The sequence below is a fragment of the Balaenoptera physalus genome (assembly GCF_965194825.1).
Source record: "Balaenoptera physalus genome assembly, chromosome: X".
Taxonomy (NCBI): Eukaryota; Metazoa; Chordata; class Mammalia; order Artiodactyla; family Balaenopteridae; genus Balaenoptera; species Balaenoptera physalus.
Genome location: NC_138903.1, coordinates 41,686,942 through 41,703,742, shown reverse-complemented (window position 1 = coordinate 41,703,742; position 16,801 = coordinate 41,686,942). Strand labels below are relative to the sequence as shown.

Sequence of the window (16,801 nt, the reverse complement as noted above, 5' to 3'; positions counted from 1 at the left end):
GCTCCGCGCGGACTGTCGTGGCGATCCGAGTTCGCCGCCGCCGAGGCCGAGGCCCGCTCTCCCAGTCCGTTCTCCCGCGCGGCCGGGCCTCCTTGTTGCTGTGCTCCCGGGGGAGTTCCCGCCCCTCCATCTTCCAAAGCCACGCTCTCCTCTTTCTTTAGAGCCTCAGAATAAGAAACCGGTAGTCGTGCCTGCTGCCTCCGCGGCGGCACATGGGCGCGGCCATCTTGGGCGCGGGGTGGAGCCGTCGGAGCCGGGCTCTGGTCTCAGGCCAGGGGTCAGAGAGCAGGGTTCACGCTCAGTCGGGGAAGCAGCATGGAGGAGGGGCTGGGAGGTGGGCTGCAGGGCAGGCAGCGTGCACAAATGAGGAGGAAACCATGATGCCTGATTCTCCTGAAAGAAATCGAGGAACTCCGGTTTCTGGGACCTTGGGGATCCTTGGAGAATCTGGGCTTTGCCGTTTTGAAAGCACAGCATAAAGTTAGTGGAGAGCTGTTTGTCTGACGATGCCAGCCAGTGGCAACAAGGGCTGCTAAAAGTCCTGTAGTGCCCTTGAGGAAAGTTTTCTGTTCCCTGTCGGGGTCTGGGGAAAGAGGCCAAGTGTGTGCCATGTGCTTGTGGTACCTGCCTGGTCACCAAGCAGAACTCCTTGGGCTGGGCAAGGCAGGGTCTGGGCTCAGTACACCCAATTCCTTCTGTGCTACAGCCAACAGGTGCCAGGCACTGTTGAGAGAAGCAAGTGACAAAAGCAGTCATGGAATCCAACATACATTTATTTACTCTTCCACCTGAACATATTGCTTTCTCCCTGCCTTTCCCTTTCCCCTCTGAGGAGGTGGTGGCATGTGTGATATTCCCAGGTTGGTTGGATGAATCATTGCCCAAATCTACAACCTGGAGGTCTCCTGGGAAGTGCCTCTGTCCCAGTCTTGTGTAGAAGTCCCGGGAGAAGGGTCTGTTTTCTGTCAGGCACGTGACTGGGGACTTGCCCCCCCCCTGTGATTCTTTGTACCTTCTCAAATGTTGGCCAGGTTTAGGGATCCTAACCTATTCATTTCCAGAAGAGAGGTGACCTGATAAGTTTTTCTGACACCACTGTCAGGAGGCAGGAGAAAGTTCATAGAGTTAGTATGACAGTGTCCTGAGGACAGTAGAGAAACCTCCAGCTGCAGAAAGACCTGGTCATTGGCCCTGGTCAGACGCTCCCCATATCCTGACTCTGCAGGAATGAGTGCTTTCACAGAAGGAGAAAGGGCTGGCGAAGGGCGTGCAGTTGTTGCTCATGCCGTGCCAGCATCTCCTAGTGTGACTTGGGCATCCAGGAACCAAGAGACATGCCAAGGTGTTCTTCCAGCCCACACTGCGCCCAGCTGTTGGGATCTACCGATCCAGAGAAGAGAAGGCTTGGCTCCACCACTTACCGGCCCTTTGGGCCTCTTCTACGTCATAGCTAAAGACCACACATCCCACCGGGCTGTCAGGATTGTTTAAAGGAACATCTCTAGCGCCCCCAGCCCACAATGTGTCCTAAGGCAGGCACCTGGTAAGTGGTGGTTTTACCAAACCAAACTTGGGTCCACTCACCCACACCCCATAAAGCCAATGTACTGACACCAGGTCGTGGTGAAGGAAAGTACAGTGTGTACTGCAGGGCGCCAAGCAAGAAGTCCAGGCAACTAGTGCTCAAAAGGCCTGAACTCCCCGATGGCTTTCAGGGAAGGGTTTTTAAAGACAGAGTGAGGCAGGAGGTTGTGGGATGTGTGATCAGCTCATGGACATTCTTCTGATTGGTTGGTGGTGAGGTAATCAGGGAGTCAACCTCATCAGCCTTCTGCTTCCAACCAGTCTGGGGTCTCTGTGCTTGTGGTCAGCATGCAGTTAACGTCTTCCACCTGATGGGGGTTTCAGTGTCTGCAAAACAGTTCAAAGGATATGGCTCCGAATATTATCTATAGCCCTTGGGGAGGAACTAAAGGTCCTTGACTTTGTTTAATGGCTAAACTATTATTTTGTCTTGCTTGACTGTTTCCCTTTGTTTCTGCATTTTCTCACTTCTCTGATTAAATTATTCTTTGAAACTTGGGGAAGACCAAGGAGGCTAAAGTGTTTCTGCAGATGAGAAGCAGGTGGAGGACATGGGAGGGGTCTGTCCCGGGAAGGCCTGTAGGGTCCTGCTTGGTTACCGTGGCAGTTTCTGCTGTCCTCTCCCCAACACTAGGGGGCGTGCTGGTGCCAATGCTCTCCTTCCTGCACCGTGTGCTTCCCTCCCCTTCGCCACCAGCCTTGCCCAGGGTCACCACTGAAAACTTCTTTTTTTTTTTGCCCAGGGCCCAGGAGTGAACCCGGGCCCTTGGCGGTGAGAGCACAGAGCCCTAACCACTGGACCGCCAGGAATTCCCTGAAAACATTTTTTTAAATGGCAGTGAGGCCTCTAATTAAGTTAAAATTCATTGCAAAGTGTAACCCCAGCAGGCCCAGGTTACTCAAGCCCTTACGTTCCAAGGAAAAGCCTGTCTCGGGAAGACTGGTCCTTGTCCCACTCCTGGGGGAGCACCGCAAAGACCCTGGCGTGTTGCGCCTAGTAGGGTATTTCTGTAATCCAGGCACCTCTGTTCCACCTGACCAGGTGGTTCATGCTAGTGGTGTGACGTATGGTGAGGGTCTGTTTTGTATGTCTGAGGCCCTCGGCTGTGCTGTATTAGTTTGACATCTGGGGGCTGTAGACCGAGTAGCTAAAGTGAGTCACGTGGACGCTGCATGCCTGCATGACTGACCTCCAGTCAAATCTCTGGACCCCTAGGCATGGGTGAGCTTCCCTGACTGGCAACACTTTGCATGTGTTGTCACACATCATTTCTGGGAGAATTAAGCATCGTCCATGTGACTCCTTTGGGAGAGGACAACTGGATCTCACCACTGGTTTCCACTGGACTTCACCCCTGCACCTTTTGCCTTTGCTGATTTTACTTTCACTGTCATAAATCCTAACTATGTGTATGGGACTTCCCTGGTGGTCCAGTGGTTAAGACTCCATGCTCCCAACGCAGGGGGCCCAGGTTCGATCCCTGGTCAGGGAACTAGAGCCCGCATGCCACAACTAAAGAGCCCGCATGCCTCAACTAAGACCTGGTGCAGCCAAATAAATAAATAAATAAATTTCTTTTAAAAATAATAATAATTTTGTATATTACAGCTCAGCAGGACTCACAGACTCTGAAAAGAACTAACTCAGCTTTTCTGAGTCCCGAGTCCTAGGGAATCTTCAAGCCTGAGGGTGGTCCTGGGGAACCCGAACATACTGTTGCTGTAGATTCTGAGGTTGGTTTGTTTCAACCATCCCAGTGGGTGGACCTCATGAACACAGCCTGACTCTGCCCCCAGCAGTACACTTGCTTGGTGTTTGTGAGGAGGTTGCAGATCTGAGGAGCAGCAGCCGGAGGGCACTGCTGTGATTTTCCCACCTCCGAGGAGCAGAGGTCCTGAGTGCTTGCAGTGGGCGGCAGCTGAGGGAGCTTGCTTTCTTGCTGCGGTGCAGGGTTCTGCTGAGGGTCCCTGGTACCCGCCTCTTCCTGGAAGTCTTCCCTGCAGTGACTGAGGTGACAGGTCCATCAAGCAGTGCCTTGATGACGTTCTGCTCTTTGAACTGAGTGAGTTCCTGTAGGAAAGGGAAGGCCAGTTGCAAGTGTTCATCTCCTGCTGCACTGCATTGCTGTCTGTGCCGCTGCCTCTGCAGATTTCCCACAGGCAGGAGAGTGTGCAGAGTGAATGGGGCTGGAATAGACAAAATGGGGATCCACCCCAGGGAACTGGTTGATGGCTCCAAAATGGTGGCATGAAGCCAATCCCATGACTGTCAGCTGGCACAGAGGTTAGAGCTTCAGTCTTTGGATGACTGCGTCTGTTAATTGAGAAGGCTGTGTACCACAATAAACCCCAAAGGAGGAAGACTTCAGCTAGCTGATGATGATTCTACTTTCAAGGTCTCTTTCTGTTATTGAAGGATGTTGTAATAAGCCAGAGTATAATAATATGTACTGTGGACTTAGACTATGCCAGGCACTGTGCTATGTTATTTATATTCATTTCTAACTTAAAATTATTAGTAGAATCCCTCACTATTATTATACCATACCTTCTAGATCGGGAGACTGAAGCATTCAGATGTCAAGTGAGTTATCCAAAGCTTCACAGCTAGTAAATGAAGTAAAGAGTTAAGATTAGGCGGTTTGGCTCCAGAATGCATACCGTTGACCTCTATACCATTCAGTAGTCATGAGCACATCCTCATTTAAGAAAAAGATCTGGATCGTTACATGTCTTGGTGAATTTTGTGGAGCAAGTAAGTGGCAGAACTCAAACTAGAATTTAGGTCTCCTGACTCCAGATCCCATTCTTTTTTCAAGGTTGTTTGTCTTTTCCCCGGTCCTCTGGAGCAGTACATCTTAGACTTGAATTTATGTAGGGTTCCCCTTGGGATCTTGTTCAATTGCAGGTTCTGATTCAATAGTTCTGTGGGGGGCCCTGATAGTCTGCATTTCTAACAAGCTCCCAGGTGGTGCTAATATGCTCGTCCTCAGAACACACTTTGAGTCCAAATAAGGTTTTACGGACCCTCTGGTTTAGCAGCTATGACTTCTGCTTGGAACACACACGCACACACACACACACACACACACACACATGGAGACACAGATAGTGAGTCAGGGATGAGGAGTAGGATTGAGGTGCTCTCTGATCTCACTGGGACCCCTCACTAATTCCCTTCTGGGGTTGAAGACTCTGAGGCCCATGGAGGGAGAGGATGCTTCAGGGAGTTGTTAACAGGCTGAGACTGGGACCTATTCCACTTGACTTCCCAGCCAATGTGCCTCTCTCCTCCTTCCCTCCCTCTGTTGCACAGGAGCTTCTGGGGGAAGAGAATAGTAAAAGAATGGGCATTGTTCAATGATGGATTATTTAAGACTTTATAAGAACCACCAGGGTGATCTCCATTCCAGGCCTCCTTGTCTTCCATGTTGTACTGAACACAGGTCTCAGCTGCCCAAGAGGACCCAGCTGTACTGAGCCCAGGTCAAAAGGTCAAAATATTGCCTTGGCCAAAAAGTTTGTTCGGGTTTTTCCATGTTACAGAAAAACCCAAACGAACTTTTGGGCCAACCCCAATAGCTCTCCTCATAGGTCTGCATACCCATGCAGGCACCACTCTGGGGAAAACGGACCCACAGGAGTCTCTCTGATGGTCAGACACTATTTGTAAGCACAGTTGCCTGTCTACAAACCCCAGGGACTACCAGTAACTAGATACACACTACAACTCTTGTATTAGTCTGGGTAAGCCAAACTACTGGAATAATTAGACGGAAAATCTAATGGCTCAGACACAATCCCTTTCTTGCTCACATAAGAATCAACCATGGGTAGTCCATATGGACCGGTGGTGTTCCTCCATGTAGATCGAGGCTGTTGGCATCTCTGCCCTCTTCAACATGGCTTCCAGGGCACTCTGGTTGTCATCATTCCTGGAAGTGAGAAAGAGAATGGAGGAGCACAGGTCAGGAGCCACCGCTCGCTTTCAGGATCACCGTGGTACAGAAAGTCAGGAAGTTTTTTCTGAGACCCAGAGGTCAAAAAACTGCAGAAAACCATTGCTGACAGCACAGGTGTCCCATGGCCCCAGGGTGGTTGGGTGATTAGCATAGCAAGGAGTCTAGCAGGTGCTGCAAAACTCACATCTGCTTACAGCAGAAATTAACACAACATTGTAAATCAACTATACTTAAATAAAATTAAAACAAAACAAAACTCACATCTGCTGAAAGCTACTTGCCTACTCTTCCTGCTAGAGGAAAAGTATGGTTTCTAACTCCCTTCTCCCTTCCAAATTTCATGCAGAGAGGTCACATTGGCAAGCAAGTCTGAGAAATGTAATCTCAATGCTTCCAGCCCCAGCAGTACAGGAGAGGGAATGGGAATGGGAATGTCGCAGAGTGCCAACAGACAATACCTGGCACATCTTTGAAAATCCCATTAAAATTGAAAGATTTGTCTCCCTTTTCCTCCTTCCAGACTGAAGTTGATCCCTGCCGATGTCTCCAGTGTCACTCTGCAAACTGAAGCATCAGCTGCTGAGGCAAGCAACAGTGGTTTGTGTCATGGAGTTGTCTTCTTCTCCTGGCCCTGGACCCTATGGATATCAAGTGAGCCCTAATTTGTGCTCCCCACTATCTTTGTACACACTTGTACATGTATGTTCTTATAGATGTGCAGGTACATATACCCACATCTCAGACAGCAGATCCTCAAGTGCAAAGTACTGGGCTCCAAAGCCCTGAACAGCTTCACAGTGGAGGAGCCCAAAACATTCATAGGTGTTAGGGCCAAGGAGGCTTCAGAGAGTTGGGAGAAATTCCTAGATTCTTCCCAAATGCCCCTGACCTCAGAGGACAAGGCTGTAGTCATGGGGGCATTTGGGTAAAGAGCATCCTCCTGGGTACTGAGCTTGGAGATGGATTCCAGGATTTATTTTATATGGCACCTCTGAGAGCATTCCTTTCAATGGAAAGAACTTTCTCCCCTTCCTGAGGGACCAGTCCACTCAGTAAAGACTCAGTGAACATGAGCAAATTATAATGAATGAAGACTCACATTTCCAAGTTGGGTTCCTGTTGGAGGAATTCTTAAGTCACCGATTCTGACCTAGAGGAATCTTTTGCCAGAGAGAATGAAGCTAGAGAACCTAGATCAAGACTGGCAAGTCCATTGCCCTTATGCTGCCATTATATTCTACATACACGGCAGCTATTGTTTGTCAATAATGTGAATTGGGAGATTGGGATTGACATATATACACTAATATGTATAAAATAGATAACTAATAAGAACCTGCTGTATAAAAAAATAAAATAAAATAAAATTCAAAAAAAATAATGGTACTCTTTCTGGTCAAGGTCAGACAGGCTCTTAGAATTCTTCTCAACAGTATGTTCTAGACTACCTCTACCAATCAGAGTTGGTAATTATGTTGAAACCTATTTGCTATGCCTGCCCTAGGTCAGCATTTCACAAAATGTCTTCCATGAAACACTGGTTCTCTGGCTTATTAACAATCATGATGTGAGTAAAAGGTTCTGTGATCATAAAAACTTGGGAAACATTGTTTAGATGTGTTTTTTTTTAATGGAGGGACTTCTACAACCACTAGGATACTATGTAGATAGGATACTATATAGATCTCCCAAAAGGTCTGTAAAACACAGCATTTTCCAAATGTATTTCACTGTAGAACTCTTTCCAAAGAACATGTTGGGAGACAAAAAAGATTATACATGGAATAATAAGAGGCTTCCTCTGGGTGGCCTGACAGTGGGCTAGGCGGGACCAGTGGCTCCTCCTCCTCCAGATAGAGTGAGGGGCTGCTCATGATCTCAACTTCCCACAGGGTTGCTGGGCAGCTGTCATTTTCAGCATTCCCCTGAACATCTGGCACCTGAGCTTAAATGGCACATCACCCTGGTGGTTCTTATAAATGCAAATGCTTACAATGGCACTTTCATGCTCATGCTGTGAAAAGGAAGATTGTCAGGGGGTGGTCCTGGTCCAGCTGCACCCAACCCAAGCATGTCTCTCTGCAGGATAACGAGAGAATGTGAGACTTGTGCTTTTTGCTGACCCATGTGTCTGTGACCCAGCCCGCCTCAATGATGCTTGCTGGTGATTGAGCCCTTTGCCTGACAGTGGTACCTAATGTGGAGTGAACATGGCAGAAAAGTTGAACTGTTTCACTTGAGGGGTGGGAAGCATCCTCTCTGGGGTTGAGGACAAATCACCAGTAGTGCTCATGATTGAATGGCCTCATTTTCTGTGGGCCACAAATGCCCCTGAACTGGCAGGCCATGTGAACTTATGGCCTTATGATTGTATGGCCACAATGTCTATAGGTCCCAGAAACACTGCTGAATGGGCAGTTCATTTGCTTCTTGGTGGCTAGTCACTGAGTAGTTAAAATGTCTAGGGGCCACAGATGCACACCTGAATGGGCAGATAATTTGGCTGTGTCACTATGAAAAATTGAGGCTGAGAGACAAGGCTGCCCATTGTTAGATCTCTCGTCTACTCTACTTTTGAGCTTTAAAGATGAAGAGAAAGGGACAAGAGAGGGCCCCTCAAATCCGGACACCACTGTGGCAGCTGATGCAGATTTTATCATCATTCAGATTTTATCATCCTTCAATGTACCAGATAGAGGACTTTTGGAGAAAGTCAGGTGCATGTAAAAATGTGACACTTCATGGAAATAGTAAGGCTTCCCCCAAGATTGGTACCATGAAGGGCTGAAGGAATCTGAGAGATTGGGTAATTTGTCTAGATGAATCAATTAACTTTTTTTTTTTTTTAATTTTTGGCTGTGCCACATGGCATTCGGAATCTTAGTTCCCCGACCAGGGATCGAACCCACGCCCGCTACACTGGAAGCACGGAGTCCCAACCACTGCACCACCATGGAAACCCCTCAATTAACTTTTATCATTCCATTTCCCTTCTATTGCCTTGTTAGTTTTGCAGTCTTTAATTATTCTTTTAGTGGTTACCCTAGAGATTATGACATACACCCTCAATTTATGTCTTCTATAGATTAATACTTTTACTGCTTCTTCCACAATTCAATGATTGAAAATATTTTAGCTCAATCCCCTCTTATCATTTATACTATTGTTGACCTGAATTTTAATTCTACGTATATTTTAAGTCTCTCTATGCATTATTATAATTGCTTAATACAGTCAGTGTTCATATAGTTTTATCCACATATTTACTCTTTATTCTTCATAACGCTTTCACTTTTTATTTTTTAAGCATCATTAGTTCCTAACTTTAAGAAATCCCTTTAGTGTTTATTTTAGTGTAGGTCTGCTGGCAATTAATTGTATCAGTTTTGGTTTTTCTGAAATCAACTTTGTTTCGTCTTCGTTTAAAAGGATATTTTCCTTGAGAGTAGAATTCTAGGTTAGCAGTTATTTTATTTCAGCACTTTAAAGATATCATTTCATTGTATTTGTTGAAAAGTCAGTTGCGGTTCTTACTGTTTCTCCTTTGAATGTAATGTGCCTTTTTTTCTCTGGCTGCAATTAGATTTTCCTTTTTTCTCTTCTGTTTTCAGCAGTTTGACTATGATGTGCCTAGTTATGATTTCCTTTGTATTCATTCTGCTTGAGATTAGTAGAGCTTTTTGAATCAGTGGCTTGATATCATTTGTCAATTCTGGTATCTTTTCAATCTGGTATTCCTTCCAATTAAACATATATTGGACCTTTACACCATGTTCCATGTCTCTTACACTCTTTCCATTATTCTTCGTTCCTTTTTTTTCATAATGCTTCAGCCTGCATAGTCTCTGCTAACTCATTTCCAGTTCACTAAGCTTCTATTATGCTATATCTAACATCTACTTAGTGCTTAATTTAAGCTGTGTTTTTTAGTTCTTGAATTCCCATGTGATTCTTTCTAATGTCAATAATTTTGTCACCTAATTTCCTTTTTTTTTTATGTGGACCATTTTAAAAGTATTTATTGTATTTGTTACAATATTGCTCCTGTTTTATGTTTTGGTTGTTTTGGCTGTGAGGCATGTGGGATCTTAGCTCCCTGACCAGGGATCAAACCTGCACCCCCTGCTTTGGAAGGTGAAGTCTTAACCACTGGACCACCAGGGAAGTCCCTGTCACCTAATTTCTTGAACATAGTAATCATAGTTTTTTTTTTAAAAGTTTGTGTCTGATAACTCAAATATTTGGATCACTATTGGGTTTATTTATATCACCTGTTTTATCTTGGTTTCCTTCAGCTGATTCATGGCATGCCTGTGATATTTTTTTGTTGTTGAATGCCAGAAATTGTATATGAAGCGTTTTAAAAAATTTCTCTGGAGGATGTTTCATCCTCTAGAAATAATTTACTTTTCTTCTGGAGGCCAGATATAGTAGAAGCAGATAACCTTGGTCCATCAAGGATTAAGATGAGGGCTTCCCTGGTGACGCAGTGGTTAAGAATCTGCCTGCCAATGCAGGGGACATGGGTTCGAGCCCTGGTCCGGGAAGATCCCACATGCTGCGGAGCAACTAAGCACATGCGCCACAACTACTGAGCCTGCTCTCTAGAGCCTGTGAGCCACAACTACTGAGCCCGTGTGCCACAACTACTGAAGCCCACGCTCCTAGAGCCTGTGCTCCAGCAACAAGAGAAGCCACCACAATGAGGAGCCCACACACCGCAATGAAGAGTAGCCCCCTCTCACCGCAACTAGAGAAAGACCGCGCACAGCAACGAGGACCCAACACAGCCAAAAATAAATTAAATAAATAAATTAATTAATTAATTTTAAAAAAGGATTAAGATGATCTGAGAATCTATTTCATCTTCATGGGGGCTGATCTATAACTGGTTTGCCTCTCCTAGGACAAAGCCATTCAGGATTTTTACCTGAAAGCCTGGCAGACCCTGATCTCTAGTTTTCTAGTTTTTGTCTCTATTACTATGAGACTTCCAAAAGCTCTGCTTAAGTTTTTAGCTTTTTAGTTGCTGCTTTCTGCTTGACTTCATGACATCTTGTCTTGTGTAGTTTAGAAATTGAACTATGCTCACAATTTGGAGCTCAGTTTTCTGTGGTTCCTTTTTTTTTTTGTTCGATCTTGACCTTCAAGTCTTGGCTGCCTTAATAACAAGCAGTAAATCCAATTTTCGTGCCCTACTTCATGAGACTTCTCAAAGCTATGAATCGCTATTTTCTGCTCTTCACCTTGGCTCTTCACCTTGGCTCCACACAGCTTAGGAATTGACAAATGCCTCAAGGGAAAAAGAAGCAGCTCACCTCAGTGTGTTTCCCTTTACTTAATCATCTAGACCTTTCTAATGCTGGTTCCCTTGCTTTATCTCTGATGCCTTTAAAAAGCTGTGATCTTTTGGTGTTTTGTCTAGTTTTCATAGTTTCTATCAGCCAAAGAATTGGTATGAGAGAAGATAACCTGTCATATTTGGAAGAAAAAAATCCTTGCTATAGAATTTCTATAGATATCAGTTACCAGTTGAAGAAAGATTCCTTCTATCCCTGGTTTGCAAAGAGGCTTTAATATGAATGGATGTTAAATTTATTAAATGCCTTCTCTGTATCTATTGAGATGTGATTTTTCTTCTTTATTCTATCATTATAACATTGCATTCATTGATTTATGAATATTGCATTCCCAGAATAAACCCAGTTTACTAATGACCTATTATCTTTTAATATATTTATGGAGTTAATGTACTAATGTTTCATTTAGAATGTCATGAAAAAGATTGAACTGAATTTTCCTTTCTTGTAATGTTCTTGTCAGGTTTTGGATCAAAGTAATGCTGACCTCATAAAACGAGATGGAAAAGGTGCCTTTCATTCTTCTCTTTGAAAGAGTTCCTTTTCTTTGGAAGAGTTTGTGTAATACTGGTGTTAGTTCTTCCTTAGCTCCCTGATAAAATTTGTTAAGTAAGCCATGTGAACCTTGAGTTTTCTGTATGGAAAAGTTTTAAATTATGGATTAAATGTTTATAAATAGATGCAGGAAAATTTAGATTCTCTACTCATGTGTCAGTTTGTTACAGTATTTCCTTAGAATTTAGCTCATTGCATCTCAGTTTCATATTTTTAGTAAAAGCTTTTCATAATCTTTTCTAATGACCTTTTTTTTTTTAATTAATTTATTTTATCCTTGGCTGCGTTGGGTCCTTGTCTCTGTGCGACGGTAAGCGGGGGCCACTCCTCATCGCGGTGCGCGGGCCCCTCACTATCGCGGCCTCTCCTGTTGCGGAGCACAGGCTCCAGACGCGCAGGCTCAGTAGTTGTGGCTCACGGGCCCAGCCGCTCCGCGGCACGTGGGATCCTCCCAGACCAGGACTCGAACCCGTGTCCCCTGCATTGGCAGACAGAGTCTCAACCACTGCGCCACCAGGGAAGCCCTAATGACCTTTTTAGTGTCTGTAAGATCTGTGGTGATATTCCCTTTTTCATTCCTCATATTAGTTTATTTGTGACTTCCCACCTTAATCCAGTCAGGTATTGAGCTAATTTAAGTCCGAGCTTCATTCCTAGGAATGATCTATTTCAGTTCACACTTATTCCAGTTAAAATCTTGGAGTGTTTATAAAGACCTCTCTGCATTGGCATGCCCTGAACTTTCAACGACCACATAAGAGTGCTGAAATCTCTGAGTCGCAGCTCTCACTTGTAGAATGTGCAGAATGGTGATCACTTTGAGAGGAAAGCCAGCCACTCTTGGCTTCCTTCTACTTCTGGGTCTTAGCTGTACAAAGTCTTAATGCCTATGATTCTATGATGTCTTCAAACAGTTGTTTTTATATTTTCCCCAGGTTTTCTAGTTGTTTTCCCTGGGATAGTTGGTCCAAAACAAGTAATTCATCTTTTGCTAGAATTTTTTCTTATATGATGTTAATATTATACCTCAGTTATATTGAGAAAGCTAAATAAAAATTCTTCTCCAGTGAACAAGGATCACATTTTTTATAGCATATCTTGTCTTCAGATACACATACTAAATATAAGTGCTTTGAGGTCTCTTTATTCAAAGGAATCCTGTTTTACATGAATCAAGCTTTGTCACACTTTGTCAAAGTTTTACCTAACAGAATTATCTAGTGGGAAGAATGTTGGCTTTAGTGCAGATACCACAAGAGGTGCTTTCAACATCCATTCTTGACTCCTTCTAACTTTCCTTCCTTTTAACAGTTATTGGAAGTTAAGAAATAAAACCCCTCAGTTTTCTCACCTACCTTATATCGAGTTGGACTCGTGACAGTTCTGTCCAATAATGATTAAGTGGAATTATATGGAGAGGGCATCTTTCTCAAATTAAAAAAAAGAAAGCCTGGAAAGGAGAAAAATTTTTAACCATTAACCTCTTTATCTTTGCTTATTTTTGCCTAGAATATAGATAGTATCTGGTAGGAGCCCAGTCATCTTGTAAGAACAAGGAAAGAAACATGAGAACAAACTAAGAAGTGGTTAAATAGTACCAATCTGGGTCCCTGACAGGATTATTGAGCCATTGCATCAGTCCCAGACTGGCTATCATCAGACTTCTTATTAGAGGAGCTAACTAAACATCTTGTTTTCCCAGGCCATTGTGAGTCAGCTTCCCGTTATTTGCAGCTGAAAATATTTCTAACTAATAGAGACTGAGATTCAGGAGAACTTGGTTCTAATTCTAATGTGACCACAGTGAAATGTCTATGCAAAAATAAATTGTATTTCTGTATACCAGCAAAAAGACATTTAGAAAATGAAATTAAAAGAAAACATTTTATCCCTAGTGCCCAGATCTTGATCTTTAACCACCATTCCCACTAAAAGGGAACCAGAGATTTTTAGAGAAATATCTGATTCTGGGTCTGGACCTAGAAGAATACATGATGAGCATAGGTTATATTCTTGTGCTAGAAAAGACACACTTAAAGATTAATGTCTAAAGGACATAGGAGGCATCATGAAGGGCCTTCACTGGCCACATTTGATCATTTGAGCACCAAGATGTAAATGGCTGCAATTTGTTGTAATACATTAAATAAATACAAAACCATGAGTTCATAGTGATACTCCAAAAACAATCAAATGGAAAAATGATGAAATGAAAAGAGAAGAAAGTTCTTTGTCATTGTCTTAGAATGAGTTCTGGGTTAACAAAAATGGAAAGTTGCATGCAGAAGGTTTATTGGGGAGAAACATCTGTAAGAGGTTGAGGAAGATAGGGTTGGACAGAGGGAGAATTTACCCTCAATGCAGTTGCAACTGGGGCCTCAGACAGTCTTACAGGGAGCTCTGGAGCTGGGATGGCCCTTCAGAGTTGTCCCAAATGGAAGGCTGGACCTTTGTGTTCCTGCATAAGACACTGATTTAATACTGCCTGCTCCCTGAGCAGAGGTTGGGAGGTGAGGGCATAACTTTGAGTGAGGCAGTTCCCTGTAGCTGAGGGCAGTTCCCAATGAGAGATATAGCTATGAGGTCAGTAGCTGATTTTCCCAGAAACTGGGGGATAATGTATTGGCCCCAAAAAAGAGATCTGAGCAGAGCAACACAGTATTCACTACAGCAATTACTTACAGAAGAATGCCACCCAATAAATATAGAAAGAATTAGATAATTGATTCAGGTAAGGAACCTCAAGAGATGTTATCTTAGTCAGCTTAAGCTGTTGAGACAAAATGCCATAAATTGAGTGGCTTTTCAACAACAGAACTTTATTTTTCACAGTTCTGGAGCCTGGAAATTGGAGCTTATGGTGCCAGTATGGTTGGATTCTTGGTGAGGGCCCACTTCTGGGTTGTAGCTAGCTGAACTTCTTGTTGTATCCTCACATGGTGGAAAAGGAGCAAGCTAGCCCTCTGGTCTCTTCTTACTAGGGCAGTAATCCCATTCATGAGGCTCCACCCTCATGACCTAATCAACTTCCAAAGGCCCCACCTCCTAACACTATCACATTGAGGGTTAGGATTTCAACATATGAATTTGGGGGGGACACATTCAGTCCGTAGCAGATGTTAAATGCATTTGATAAAAGATGCTAACGTAGAACCAAAATGTTACTCTACAAATTATTTGCTAATTGCATCCTTAATAGGGGGTTGCACAGTAGCACCTATGAAGTATTCTTGGCAGTTATTAAGTATTTGTGTTAAAAATGCTTAACCTGGGCTTCCCTGGTGGCGCAGTGGTTAAGAATCCGCCTGCCAATGCAAGGGACACGGGTTCGAGCCCTGGTCCGGGAAGATTCCACATGCTGCGGAGCCACTAAGCGCATGTGCCACAACTATTGAGGCTGCGCTCTAGAGCCTGTGAGCCACAACTACTGAGCCCACATGCCACAACTACTGAAGCCAGCGCACCTAGAGCCTGTGCTCTGCAACAAGAGAAGCCACCCCAACGAGAAGTCCGCACACCGCAACGAAGAGTAGCCCCTGCTGGCTGCAACTAGAGAAAGCCTGTGCACAGCAACAAAGACCCAATGCAGCCAAAAATAAAATAAATAAATTAAAAAAAAATGCTTAACCTAAAACTGATCAAACTTCTATACCTAACTTCAAGTCTGTAGAAAATACAGGAGAGAAAAGAAAAATTGAGATATCATGAGGAAACAATCAGATGACGTGGAACATGGGACATTCTACAAGTAAACTAGCCCTGTTTCTTCAAAAAGTCAGTATTAGGTTAACAGGTCATGGCAAGGTGATGATGATGGTGTAGATTTGATTTCTCTAAATACTGTCTTAAAAATAGAACCATTCTGATAGCAAAAGAAAAACTTTACAGACTACATTTTGAACAAAACAAGGTGACAAGCATCCCCAGGAACCCTATAATGCAAATGGGTGAAACCAAGACATTAATAACAGCAAGATCTTTGCACAGGTTCAGCAGTATGGAAGAGTACCAGAGGGAATATAGGGTCATTCTGATGGTCCATGAGCCCAAGAGCACTGAATTCCTCAGTGTTTACTCCTCAGCTCAGTTACTTACTGCCTCAGTTTCTACCACAGGGGTTACCCCTACCGCTAGTGTCCTCACCTGACAGACTGTCCACTTGGGTCAAGACCCTTTAAGATTCTTCCAGCTGGATGCCTTCTGTGGCATCCACTTGGCCCCTGGGAAAACCCAAACACTCTCACTCCACCAAACTCTGGACATGCAAACTGTCTTCACTGCTGCTCTTTCTTCATCTTGCCATTTCAGGCTGCTATACCAGCCTCTGCTCTACAAGTTCATCTAGGTGGGAGTAGTCATCAGTCATTATCTTCACCAACACTCCAAAGTCCTGAGGACAAGCTTTACCAACAACTCTCTCAAGTTGCACCCAAGAGACAGGATTGGTCTGTGAATTTCTGCAGCTCAGCAGCTGGGGAAGAAGTCAGCCTCCCCATCTGAAAGGCAACCTCCATTATTCTGAGTTATCTTGGGGCTCCCCTTCTTAACTTGAGGTGGTGGTGGTGAGATCCAAAAGAAAGCAGCAAAGTACTCTCTAAAGCAAGATTTCCTTTCAAAAAATACTTTTAAAAAAGGAATATCCAACCTACTCTCACAAAGATTGAAGGAAAATGATGGACTGATAGCCCAATAACTTGGCCACCTTACAGTTAAATTTTCCAGAGTATGTCTAGACACCACATAAGAGCATGAATCTTCCAGAAATTAATGGATATAAATAAAATATTTGTACTCTTCCCATTTTATCTTTGTACCTGCCTCTAGGATGGGTTACCTAGTATTTTGTAAAGCCAAAATAACCTTATTTTTAATTTTTTAAAAACTTAAATTAAATTTAATTTAATATTTTTTAACATCTTTATTGGAGTATAATTGCTTTACAATGGTGTGTTAGTTTCTGCTTTATAACAAAGTGAATCAGCTATACATGTACATATATCCCCATATCTCCTCCCTCTTGCGTCTCCCTCCCACCCTCCCTATCCCCCCCTCTAGGTGGTCACAGAGCACCGAGCTGATCTCCCTGTGCTATGCGGCTGCTTCCCGCTAGCTATCTATTTTACGTTAGGTAGTATATATAAGTCCATGCCACTCTCTCACTTTGTCCCAGCTTACCCTTGCCCCTCCCCATGTCCTCAAGTCCATTCTCTACGTCTGCATCTTTATTCCTGTCCTACCCTTAGGTTCTTCATAACCATATTTTTTTCTCAGATTCCATATATATGTGTTAGCATATGGTATTTGTTTTTCTCTTTCTGACTTACTTCACTCTGTATGACA

At 43.8% G+C, this 16,801-nt stretch overlaps 1 long non-coding RNA gene across 21 annotated transcripts in view; it reads left to right on the top strand.

Annotated features, from left to right (window-relative positions):
* Nucleotides 1-16,801, top strand: part of LOC309652620 — a 137,720-nt gene that overhangs the window by 284 nt on the left and 120,635 nt on the right. For 19 of the 21 annotated variants that reach the window (XR_014258802.1, XR_014258803.1, XR_014258804.1 and 16 more), the window contains exon 2: nucleotides 6,067-6,197. This is a non-coding gene — a long non-coding RNA (uncharacterized lncRNA). Of the gene's footprint in view, nucleotides 1-1,450; nucleotides 1,544-6,066; nucleotides 6,198-10,063; nucleotides 10,190-16,801 lie in introns of those variants that run through there. The other 2 variants (XR_014258821.1, XR_014258822.1) reach the window with 2 other exon arrangements.